Here is a 13,143-nt window from a genome sequence, read left to right on the forward strand (position 1 = left end):
TGATCCTACTAGGGGTCTAAAAACCATCTCCATTATGGAGCATATAGAATCAATCCTGACTGAATAGAGCTGGCAACACCCTCAACTACAATTTGTAGTCTTGGGTGACCTTAATTCCTATTGCGACATTGCAAAAAGGGAGAGGGGTAACATCATACCCATTGGAGATGGGAATTTGCCAGACAGCAATTCTCCACGTAATTCAGACAAGGATACTGCAGTCTCATTAATGGCGCAGGTCATCACCTCTCAGATGATTGCGGGGGGGCCAGTTGGCTTTCTTTTTTGGAGGGATATGGGCTTGAATATCATTTTTATTATTTTGTATTGATTTTTATTCAGGTCCAAATGATAACATAATTTCTGATTAACGCTTTACAACAATTTATACATGTGTATTTACTAAACAAATATATTACTATACAAATTCAAAATCAAGTCGGGATCTAAACTAATCTGAAAGCTACAGAGCATTCAGAAACATACATTAGAACAAAGATATAAAAGAAAGAGAAAAGTGAAAAACAAACAAGGGTAGGGGGATATATATAAGTCTCCATTCCTAAATCACTATACAAAATGCATCAGATTACTGTAAAATTTATATAATAGCATTCGTGATATAATTTTAGAGGACATTGACTACTTAACAAAATACAAATAATAATCCCAACATATTATGGTATGGTGCTATCTAAATAAATAATAAAGACACACCATTTCTTCTTATATTTGACCAAGAACGTTGATGTGTTTGCTATGCCTTTTTCCATTCTACATATATCACAAATGGTATTCCACCTTCCCATCATTGAAATGTTCATGACGTCCTTCCAATTAGAAGTTATTAAACATATGACTCCTCCTCCTCCTCTGGCAGTTGCAAACCCTCCATTGTCCTCTCCCTAAGCCATGTAGCTGTGACTATCTGCTACCTACAGAGCTAACAACAAGAAGCAAGCACTTCACCTCTGACACCTTCACCTGGCAATTAACATCACCAAACCCCAAGTAGGGAACCTCCTCTTCTTCTTCTTTCACTTCTCAATCCAGTTACACAGCCCTGTCCCTGTCATGCAGTAGAAACCTTTCTAAGAGGGTCAAAATCAACACAGAAAAGTGACTCACTCTTGCAACAAATTGACACTACATGGTGCTAAGACACACAAAGGAAGGTGACTAAAACATAGGGTGGATTCTCTGGTTCACACACGCACACAAATGGGAAGGATTTGTGGGTTCCAAAAACAAGTGGAAATGCAAAAGGGAACAAATATTGTGCTTTTGATTTTTGGGTAAAAGAGGCAAGGTATGGGAAACAAATAGGTTGTGTGACATGCGACCTAATAGGACAAACACACAGCCAAATCAGATTAGGAAAACAAAAGGGTGAAGGAGTTTCTTTTTGGGTTGCCACAAATCTGTATTTAAATTTGCATCATGGAAAATAAGGGGAAAAGCAAAGACGTCCAGGTGTCCTAATAATCACAAAGACAGGAGGGTTAAATAGGGATTCAAAAACGCACTGCAATCTAATACATTGGTAAAAAAGAGCACCAACCTCCGGAAAAGACAGCCATAATTAATCTAATGCCAGTCAAGTACAATCTTACCTTTACAGCCTAACAAAACCCACAAAGAGAAATTAAACTGAGCTGGTCATTTTATAGGCCCCTGATATCCCCCAGAGCTCACCGAACATGCAGGCATGTTTTGGCATTGTGTTGGGCCACCAACAAGTCTCAAAACATTTTGCTGGACCAGTGATACAGGCTTGGGATTTGGTTTGCGCCAGGAGCAAGGCTGGTGGGTGTTTGCCCAGCCTTAGTGTTTACACACCCAGGTTCTGGCTCGGTGTTGGGCACTGTTAGCTCTAGCTGCTTTTGCTTGACCAATAGTTTCAAATTGGTGTGGGTGTATGTGGATACTAATGCACACAAGGGTACCATGTTGGTTTGACAGACAATTGGATGGCAAAGAGGCTGGAGACTGGAGTTAATTTGGAGTAGTTTGATGCTGTGTCAGATGGTCAGGGTTCGAGGATCCACTGGGGTCGGTTCAATTGACTTTTTAGCTAAGCAGCGAAGATGCTGGTAGGGCGAGCGGTGGTTCGAAGGCGACAGATGCAATAAAAGCTTCTAGTTGGAGCCAAGACAACATGCTAAGCTAGTGCAGTGCGGCAGCAAACAGTTTTGAACGTTTAGTTCAAGGGTTTGAGTATAGCAGTTCCATTGGTGTAGACAGAGAGGTGGGTCATGCAGGTGTCAAAAAGGAGCTTATGTGTTTCGAAGGCGATGCTTTAACAAGCACAACTTGTTATGGCCTCCGGGGTTGGTTTGACTGTCGATTCAATGGCAAAGAATCTGGAGAATGGATGAGCATGTTCAGTTCTAGCGGTTCAAAGCAACAAGAAGCTGCCATTTGGTAGCTCGGTGCAGTGGCAAACAGGTTCAAATGTGCAGTTCAGCAGTTCGAAGAGTGGGTGAGTGCCTAAGGCAGCTTTGGAGGGGCCAGATGGTTTGATGTGGTTGAACAGGCTCAAATTATGGTTGGCATCGATTTAATAGCAAGAACACAGGGGTCCGGGTTGCCTTGACACTCAGGTTGCTGTGAGTCCCAATCCAGGGACTCATGATATGTTTTAGTCCTTGTTCTCAGGCACCCAAACATGGGAGAGGCTGGACCACAACTGCAAGTGCAAGTGTCCTTCCACAAAGTGAGGTATTGAGTGTAATTGTGGCCGGGAGAGAGATAGGTGTTGTTCCAGCAGCGATTCACCCTAAATGTGCCCTGGGGATGAATAGGGGACAGATCTCACCTCTGCCTTGGACACTCAGTATTCACCTCATTGGTGGAGGACTTTGGAAAGATCAACTTTCCCAACAGAGGACCAATGGATTCTTCCTCAGGTTATTGTTCTAGAGTGAATCTATGAAGTAGTGGAAGACCCCTTCTTTTAAAGGCAAAAGCCCCCAGATGATTGGACTAAAGCTAGCCTGCTTTAGGGGTCCAATCCCTGTTCTTGGAACAAGTGGACTTTGTAAACTGGCATAACACCCAAAGATCTTTGTGCTACAGGAAGTGGGTAAACAGGGGAGGAAGGAAACATAGTGGCAGATAGTGTACTCTTCTTCCATCTGATCTGAGCTCACTTTCACTGCACTAACCCCGTCCTCTTCCCTTCTCAATAGAATCAAAGGCCCTTTTGGTCTGTAGCACCCTGGTGTGAGGCTATTACTTTTGTGAATGGATGTGCCCTTTGATTCTTATCCCATGACAGCTTTATGTGGGGTGATTGTCTCTCTGAGGAGGGTTACCTGGCCTCACATATTAACAAATAGAGACTACAGTCTTGCTAGCAGCAGCATGGACAGCCAGCCTTAAGGGAATACACTTAACCCTTTCACAGCTGAGCTAGGCTCACAGGGCTGGCACATGGTTGATACAAATCTGATGTGGCTGTTAACAATTATGAGAAATATCATCCACCATACCTTAACTCAGTCAAGGCTTATCCATTTTTTTAATTACATGCATATTCTCAAAGACTTCCCTTGCATTCCAACCATAAATTGCATTCCAACCATAAATTACAAATTCCACACACATATAAAAATATAAATACATCAATTACAATAAAAGAAAAGTTCCCACAACACATATCCACATTTCAAGATATAGATCCCCCATATACATCCTCCCCCCATATACATCCCCCCCAGCACTTGTGCGCTCTCAACTCCTACCTGCTCTTCCTTTCCCTCCTTTGCATTAGCGCACTTCGCTCTGACTGGCACTCCCGCCTCCCCCCCGCTCCCCTGTTCTTCTTGTTACTGAATTTGCACAATCTGAATGACACACGGCCTAGTAGGAACGTTTTTTGTTATGCTTCATCTGTTCTCGCCCTGTCTTGTAGCACCTTGAAACACCAGTGCATTATAAATACCCTATAAATAAATACATTAACATCCTACACATACATTTCCTAATACCTCAAGTATAAAATCAACACATTTCACAATATAAAACATCAGATTAAATTAATTCCCTACCATAAATGTTTCCCACAATTTCTCCATATTAAAATTTCCCATCTTGTTGTTTTATCGTAACAGATACGGTTGCATTATTTGAACAAGACTATTAGCCTCATTACAAGCATTCCGGTCCGGAACTAAATTGTTTTCTGGACCGGCACATCACGAAACGCGATGGCGGAAACACAGTTACTGCAAACCCACAGCCACGGTGCTACTGAATCCAGCAGCATCGTGAATGTAAACAGCAGAATGTGTTGCCGGATGTGCCTGAAGCACCAGCACGGCGGTAATATGGGCACATTCCAAGTACCGACTACATGGAAACACCACCATAAAAATGGCATTTGCACTATGAAGACCGCTCCTCTAATACCGGCACTGCGGACCAGGCATTAAACAGTGCCAGGTATGAGCAACAGGCCCCAGGTGCCCAAAATCTGCCCAGCTGCACACCAGTGACCACTGGGCTAGAAGAGGAAGCAGCAGAGAGGCAGAGGAGGTGGCAGAGTCGCAGGAGGTGAATGAGGAACCAGAGGGCCATGCAGAACATTAATGGCCAGCAGGCTTGACACTGCAGGGAGCCACCAATATCCTCTGTCAGGGCCACGTCCTGGAACCTGACCCCAAGCCAAATACACACCATATACTGGCTTGAGAAGGAGATCCTAACCTAAATTGTCGCCCTGATACATGATGACTTAGCAAGCCTGATAAACATACAGACTGCAATCCCCCCCTTGCTGAAGGTAGTGTCGGTACTGCATTTCCTGGCAACCGGCACCTAGTAACATGCCGTGGGTGAGCTGCAGGGGCTTTCCCAGCCCTGTTTCTTAAGGTTCCTGTTCCAGGTCCTGGATGCACTCCTACGTCATGTGGCAGACCACATTGCGCTACCCCGAAGCTCTGCTCAGATGAATGCCACCAAAGTCTCCTTACATAATCTGGCAGACATGCCCAATGTCTTTGGTGCACTGGATTACACCCATGTGGACCTGGTGGCCAGACATGCCATTGAGGTAGTGTATCGAAACTGGAAACTATACCACTCCCTGAATGTGCAGATGGGCTGTGATGCTCGACCCCTCATTGCCCATTGTTGTGCTCGGTTTCCGGGATCTACCCATGACTCGATGGTACTGAGGAGCTCCACACTGCCAGGGTACATGCCACAATACACCGGAGAGTGCACCTGGCTGTTGGGTGAGTAGACTGACCAATGCATAAGCTCTGTGTAGTGGGGGGTGCATGCACAGGCACCGAGGCATGTGCTTAATGCAACCTAATACACACAATTTGCATCTTTGAGTTGAATGGCATGGAACGCATGTATCAAATGGACAGATGGATCACACCAAATCACAATCATTGGAAAGCCAGAAGGCATCTCAAAAGTACTGCATGTACCAGAATACATCACACCATTTGCACAAATCCCTGCAATACGACTGGACACATCCCCCACAGCCTGCATCACAGACAAGTCAATTGAATGCAATCCCACTCACCAACAGCAGTGAACCCCACAGCATGTAGCCAGTATACATGGCTGTCACAGGAGCACATACCCATATGCATGTGACATCAATGCAAACTAGAATGTGGCACACAGGAATGCATTGTAGTGATGACCAATGTAAACGGACACAGTATGAGCCCAGGTAATAGGCATAGGAGGGTCAGAAGGTATAGGCCAACATGGCAAGGCGTGTGAGAATCAGTGACGGAAAAGTGACTCCAAACCACTCAGTCAATAACCCTGCATAGGGACCAAGGACATTGTCACCATGCCAATCAACATCCCACCATCCACAACATCACTCTACAGCAAGCCCCAATTGCACATTCCAGTACATACACCCACCTCAAACAGTACACAATACAATCACACCCATGCTGCATCATGCGTTATCAATGAGCAACATATCAATGCATCCATGTACCCATATCCAAAATAGATGCACATCACAATGGGACTCATTACGATCCAGGCGGTAACTCTGCTGGTGCACCCTGCAGATTGCCGCCGGGCTCGTCATTTTTTTCTGACACCTTGCTTCCTGCTGCCACTGGGTTATTACATGCCCGGTGGCCCAGGAAGCAATGTGCCGGAAAAATGTAAGTCCCCTTTGCCATGGAGTCCCATAGTACGCAATGGAAATGTAGACACGGGAGGATTGGCACCGTTGGGCATGTTGGTGGTGCTCCCATGAGCACACTGCCTACCGAGGCCAGAGCTCCCGCCCTGTCAAACCTCTTGGGTGCTGCAGCAGTGGCAACCTGATTTGCAGCACCATCCGAGATACGAAGCTCCTGGTAGGCAGCCGCGCACCCTTGTAAACCAATATAAGTACACGTAGCAGCATTCAAGACCATTTCCATGTATGACTGCCGACAGTGAGCATGCAGATCAGTCTCAGATCAAATGACTGACCAACCATTTGATTTGGAATATGGCGTTACGTATAACTTTGCACTAGTGATCTGTGCCATTTGCTACGTTTTGTGCCTTTGGATTTTTGAAATGAGTCAATGCACACTTCACTGACATGACAGTGGCGCCACAATAATTGCATCCCCTTTCTGTCTCTCCCATGCAGGTGATGCTGGATATCCCCTCATGCCATGGCTGATGACAACCATCAGACGACCACAGGACCTGCACAAAGAGGTATGCAGCAATGCACATATATGGACACAGGGCACTATTGAGCGGATATTTGGGTTGCTTAAGGTGAGGTTCTGCTGCCTCAAAAGATCGGGTGGTGCCCTTATGTACAGCCCCAATAAGGTGGGCAAGATCACCCTGGGCTGTGCCATGTTGCACAACATGTGTATAAGATGCAACATTCCACTGCCTCCGGACATGGACCCTGCTGAGGAGGATGATGGCGATGACAACGTTGACAAGATGACATTGCGACCTCGCCGGGAGGGCATGGATGGCTGTGATGCATGTGATGCACTCATCCATCACTATTTTTTAAGACTTCTCACAGTGACATGGTGTAGGACTGTTCACACAAACTTCAGAGCAAATGAAATTAAACACATTATACTCACAATAGGAAGGAATGTCCAGTTGTGATTTGTATACAACACCAAATGTATTGAAACTATGGTAATGTAACAGCAGGCCTAAAAAGACCCTCCTCAACTATCCCTCCCCCTCGCCCCTTCCCAACTATCCCTCCCCCCTACCCCTCCCCAACTATCCCTCCAACCCCCTCCCCAACTAGTCACACGTAGTCCAAGAGTTCCCTGGCCATGTGACATCCATGCGATCTGGATCAGGTAGTTTTACTTGCACCCACGCCTGCTAACATGGGCTGAACTGTGTGTCGTGCCTGACAGGCACATGGATCGCCTCCTTGGGGAGCCCTGTTGTGAGCTTGCGGGTGTGATGCTGGTAGAGGGCGAGAGTCTGCCCGCCGCCCCGTCTGTCCATGCAAGGCTGGAGGGCCAGTGCCATTGTCTCTGCAATTGTGGACATCACACTGTTCCCCTCACAGACCCACCTGGCCAACAAAACTATGGCAACAGTTAACCATCCAATTGCACAAGCAGTGAGGGTGTCCCTCCGTTCCTCCATGTGTCTCAGATGCCCCTCCATTTCCCTGACGCAGGGGTAGGGTGAGCTCTGGGGGCTGGACATGCCAATGGGAATGTATGCATCCGGAACATCTTGGTGTGGTCTATGCTGTCCCCCATGTCGGCACCGGCCTCTCCAGCTGCACCCCCATCACTGGAGTCAGTGACATGGTAGATGGGTTGCTGGGGTGGGGGTTGTGACTGCCCCCATGCAATGCCATTGTGGCGAATCCTTGCACAGGGGCCACTGCCTGTTGGACTGTGGCAGCTGGGGTGTCCTCCACAAGAGCTGCCTGTTGGACTGTGGCAGCTGAGGTGTCCTCTACTGGAGCTGCGTGTTGGACTGTGGGAGCAGTGGCAAGCCAGTCTGACCATGTGTAGGTCATCGCTATGTGATGAGGGGGCTCTTGAGGGGGTGTTCGGGAAGGGATGTGCCTGCAGTGTATGGGTGACCCAGTGTCAGTATGTGAATGTGGGGTTTGTGCTAGGGCTGGCAGGGTCATGTAAGGGAAATGCCCTTCACATTGGATGGGTGGGTGGCCATGTGTGTGCGCAGGTGAGGGCTACCATTGTTGTGATATGGTAGCAGTGACGGCACAGCCGGCACACTTGCAGTACTCGGTGCCAGGGTGCCCAGTGTCTGCGTCGGGATTATGTTTTTTTAACTTGCCAGTACAGGGTGCCTATGAAGTGTTCATCATGGTCATCAGGTGCAGGTTATTGTCGGGGGCCTGGGTGTATGGGGAAGGACATGCCCATGGTGACCATGCAGGTGTGGGTATACAATGTACATGTCATACATTTTATTAAGACACATTTATATGAGGACACTTATACAACAAAGACTTTTTTAAATGCACTAGCCAGTACTTTGCCCACATATTCTCGGACTGGAGATAGAATACATTATTACACCTGCTTTAGAATATGGGGTGGGGGGTGTTTGGTGCTTTTTCGTACATTGTTTCGGCATGGATGTTTTGACATGTTGGTGTGTCGCTATGAGTTATTGTTGCGAATACATGGACCAGCAGGTGTGTGTGGCGGTGCCTGCAGGGTGTGTGTGTTTGATACAGTGTGTAGGTGACATTGCGCCTCATTGAGAGGTTGGCCGTATTCCGCTGGTGCATTGGGCGGGTGTGGCTGTTCACGTGACTGTGGATCGGACGTCTGACTTCCCGGTGTAACAGGATCATTGGTAGTCACAACGACGCAGGTGTTCAGGTGGCAGATTTGGGGAGTCCCCATTCACATGGAGTTGAGAAACCAGCACCTTTGCTAGCGGTGCCAGTGCTTCCATGCCAGCTCAGCCTGCCAGGGCTGCTGCACCCGCCAGGGACATGCCTGTTGGGTGCTGCAGCCCTGGCAGCTAGTGTAATGGGTCCTCATGATGACTGTGCCGGTCCAGTGACATGTGTGCCAGTGTTCTTAAAGGGCACCCTTGTTTCGGGACTGCGACACTCAGGATGTGGGCCACTGTGTGGCACCTTGTCATGTAGTTGGTTATGGGGCATGCATGGGAAGCATGGCATGTGAATTGCTTTGCACCATATTGAATTGGTGAGGAGGCAATGCTAGTGCTGGCTCGGATCTGGGTGATGTGGCCAGTGCTATGGCAATTTCAGTGCAGTGGTGGTACGGGGTGCAGGGTGGGCAGGTGTGTGGTTTACATGTGGGTGCTTTGTCGCTGCACCGATTCCCTCTATTCCCTCCATATGCAACACACTGATGCACTTCTCCTCACAGGGCAGCAGCTTCAGGGGGAGGACGGCCTGCCACCTGTGGATGTGCAGTGTGTGTGGGGTGCTGCCATGATGTTCAGTACCCTCAAGCGGAGGTCATCCCACCACTTGTTATGTTATGTTATGTCACTCTGCATTTATATAGCGCCTTATGTATCATTGGTATGATCTCAAGGCGCTGGTAGGCTGAACGCCCTTGGGAACCATAGTTGAGGTCAGTAGAGAGATAGAGAGAGAGAGAGAGAGAGAGAGAGAGAGAGAGAGAGAGAGAGAGAGAGAGAGAGCGAGAGAGAGAGAGAGAGTCATAAGGTGCATGGGTGCACCGGATATGTGTGTAGCTGGTGTGGCACTTGCATGATAGCTACTTCTTAGTGGTAGGTGAGGTGGTTGGAAGGTCAGGAATATGTATTCATTCTGGTGGGTTGATATCCAGACTGACTTTTGGCTGTGTTAGGCCTGAGGAGACGCATAAGCTAGCGGGGGTGCTGAGCCAGCTGTGTTTGATTAGGATGATGAGGAGTATGTGGCGGGTGTTAGTATGAGAACAGCAATACCGAATGTGTCATAGTATCGCTGTGTTCTAGTTGAGTGGTGGTGTATAGGAGAGAGTAAGCGTGGTGATGTGATATATCCGTCCCACACACTCCATCCGTCCCATGCACTCCATCCGTCCTACGCACTCCATTCGTCCCAGGCACTCCATCCATCCCACGCACTCCATCTGTGCCATGCACTCCATCCGCGCCATGCGTTCTATCTGCTACATACTTTCCATTTGATCCAGCCACTCAGTCCGATCCAACCACTCCATCTGATCTGTCCATTCCTTTTGATCCATTCACTTCATCCGATCCATCTACTTCATCCGTTCCACCCACTTCATCCATTCCCATGCGCTCCATCCGTCCCATGCACTCCAACTGTCCCTGCACTCCATCCGTCCCATCCATTCCATGCATTCGATCATTCGATGCACTCTATCCATTTCATGTACGCCATCCGTTCCATCCGATCCATTTGTTCCATCCGTTCCATCCACTCTATTCGTTCCATCCACTCCATCCGTTCCATCCACTCCATCCGTTCCATCCATTCCATGCGTTCCATCCACTACAATTGTTCCATCCTTCTATGCACTCTATCCATTCCATGGACTCTATCCATTCCATGCACTCTATTCATTGCGTGTACTCTATTCATTCCATGTACTCGCTACGTTCTATGCACTTCATCTGTTCCATCCACTCAAACCACTCCATTTGATCCACCCACTTGACCCGATCCATCTGCTTCATCCGTTCCACCCGCTTCATCCGTTCCACCCACTTCATCCATTCCACCCGCTTCATTTGTTCAACCCACTTTATCCGTTCCACCCACTTTATCTGTTCCACCCATTTTAACCGTTCCTTTCACTTTATCCATTCCACCCACTTCATCGTTCCACCCACTTCATCCGTCCCACCCACTTCATCCATCCCACGCACTTCATCCATCCCGCGCACTCCACCCTTCCCGTGCACTCCATCCTTCCCGTGCACTCCATCCTTCCTGTGCACTCCATCCGTTCCATGGACTCTATCCATTCCATCCCTTCCATGTACTCTATCATTCCATGCACTCTATTGATTCCATCCACTCCATCCATTCCATCCACTTCCTCTGTTCCATTCACTTCAGTCCTGCTCCTTCTTGCAATCCGCTGTTGGCATAGCAGGTGAGTGCCCCTATCATTCCTTGCACTCTATCCGTTCCATGCACTCTGTCCGTTCCATGCACTGTATCCGTTCCATGCACTCCGTCACTTCCATGCACTCCGTCCCTTCCATCCACTCCGTCCGTTCCATCCACTCCGTCCGTTCCATCCACTCTGTCCGTTCCATCCACTCTGTCCGTTCCATCCACCCCATCCGTTCCATCCACTCTATCCATTCCATCCACTCTGTCCATTCCATCCACTCCATCCATTCATCCACTCCGTCCGTTCCATCCACTCTATCCGTCCATCCACTCTATCCGTTCCATCTGCTCTATCCGTTCCATCCACTTTATCCGTTCCATCCACTCATGTGTTCTATCCGCTCTATGCGTTCCATTTGAACCATCCACTCCGTCCGATCAAGCCATTCCATCCGATCTGTCCACTCCATTTGATCCATCCACTTCATCCGATCCTTCCACTTCATCCGTTCCATCCACTTCATCCGTTCCATCGACTTCATCCGTTCCGTCCACTTCATCTGCTCCATCCACTGAATCCGTTCCATCCACTTCATTTGTTCCATCAACTTCATTTGTTCCATCAACTCAATCCGTTCCGTCCACTTTATCCGTTCCATCTGCTTGATCTCTTCCATCTACTTCATCCGTTACACCTACTGTATCCGACTCATCCGCTACATCCGTTTCATTCACTGCATCCGTTTCATCCGTCTCATCCGCAGCATCCATTTAACCCACTGCATCTACTTCATTCCTCTCATCCACTTAATTTATTTCAACCGCTTCATTCCTTTCTTCCACTTCTTTCCTTTCATCCACTTCACTCGTTCTATTCAGTTTATCCGTTTTAATTTACATTAATTTACATTTACATTAGCAGTTTTAGTTTTTGATTTAGATTTTTCTCGCTCGGGTCTCGATTCTGGATTGTTATTTTTAATATAGCAACCTTGGGCTACTGTTTTTTTTTTGTTGCTGTTATCCTGTTTGAGTTAAGAGTCGATTTTAGGGGAAGATCCACGTTTTCAGTAATTTGCGGAAAGACATAAGGTCCTCAGTGAGTCGAATGTGGGGTGGAAGTGAGTTCCACAAAGTGGGGGCCAGGGCTGAGAATGATGATCCACCTAACCTGACTGAGTTGGTTTTTGGTATCACTAGGAGGCCAGCATAGCTTCATCTTAGAGTGCGTGGTGGATGGTAGGGTTTTAGTTTGTCCTGAAGATATTGAGGTCCGATTTTATGCACTACTTAGTGAGAGATGCATAAGGATTTGAAGGTCAGCCTTCGCCCAATCGGAAGCCAGTGCAGAGTTTCGAGAGCTGAGGAGATGTGATCTCTTGGGCCAAGTGCTAGTAGCAGTTTGGCCGTGGCATTTTGTGTTCTTTGTAGTTTAGTCAGGTGGTACGCATGTACTTCGAGGTAGAGGGGGTTAGCATAGTCCAGTCTGGACATTACAATTGATTGGACCGCGGAGAGTTTGTTGGGAAAGGAGAGTTATGGAAAAATGCGCCTAAGTGTTTTGAGGTGGTAGTAGCAGGTTTTAGAGATGTTCTTCACTTGGAGCGAGAGGGTTAGGTCAGAGTCTAGGGTGCATCCAAGGTTTTTTACTGAGTTTAAGGGTGTCGGGGAATTGTCCATGGCAGATGTCCAGGGTAGGGGGTGCGGAAGGAGTTCGGTGTTGCCACATACCATGATTTCGGTTTTGGAGGGGTTTAGCAAGAGGTGGTTTGTGGTCATCCAATGATCTATGTCAAGGAGGCAGGCAGCAAGGTCGGGTTGGCAGTTGGGTTTTTAATTAAGGAGTTTCAGGACTAGTTGTGTTTCATCGGCGTAATCGTAGCACAGTTTATTGTGCGAGCGGATTATTCGTAGGAGGGTGTACATACAGAGGTTGAACAGGAGGGCTGATAGGCATGCTGCTTGTGGAACTCCGGTATTGACTGGTCAGGCGTGGGAAGCATAGGCGGAGAGTAGGGTTACATGGTTCCTATTGTTGAGGAAGGATGCTATCCATTTCAGAGCGTTTCCACTGATTCCCAGGGAGTGGAGGT

This window comes from Ambystoma mexicanum, chromosome 9 (genome assembly GCF_040938575.1).
Source record: "Ambystoma mexicanum isolate Mex_15411 chromosome 9, UKY_AmexF1_1, whole genome shotgun sequence".
In the NCBI taxonomy this organism is placed as follows: Eukaryota; Metazoa; Chordata; class Amphibia; order Caudata; family Ambystomatidae; genus Ambystoma; species Ambystoma mexicanum.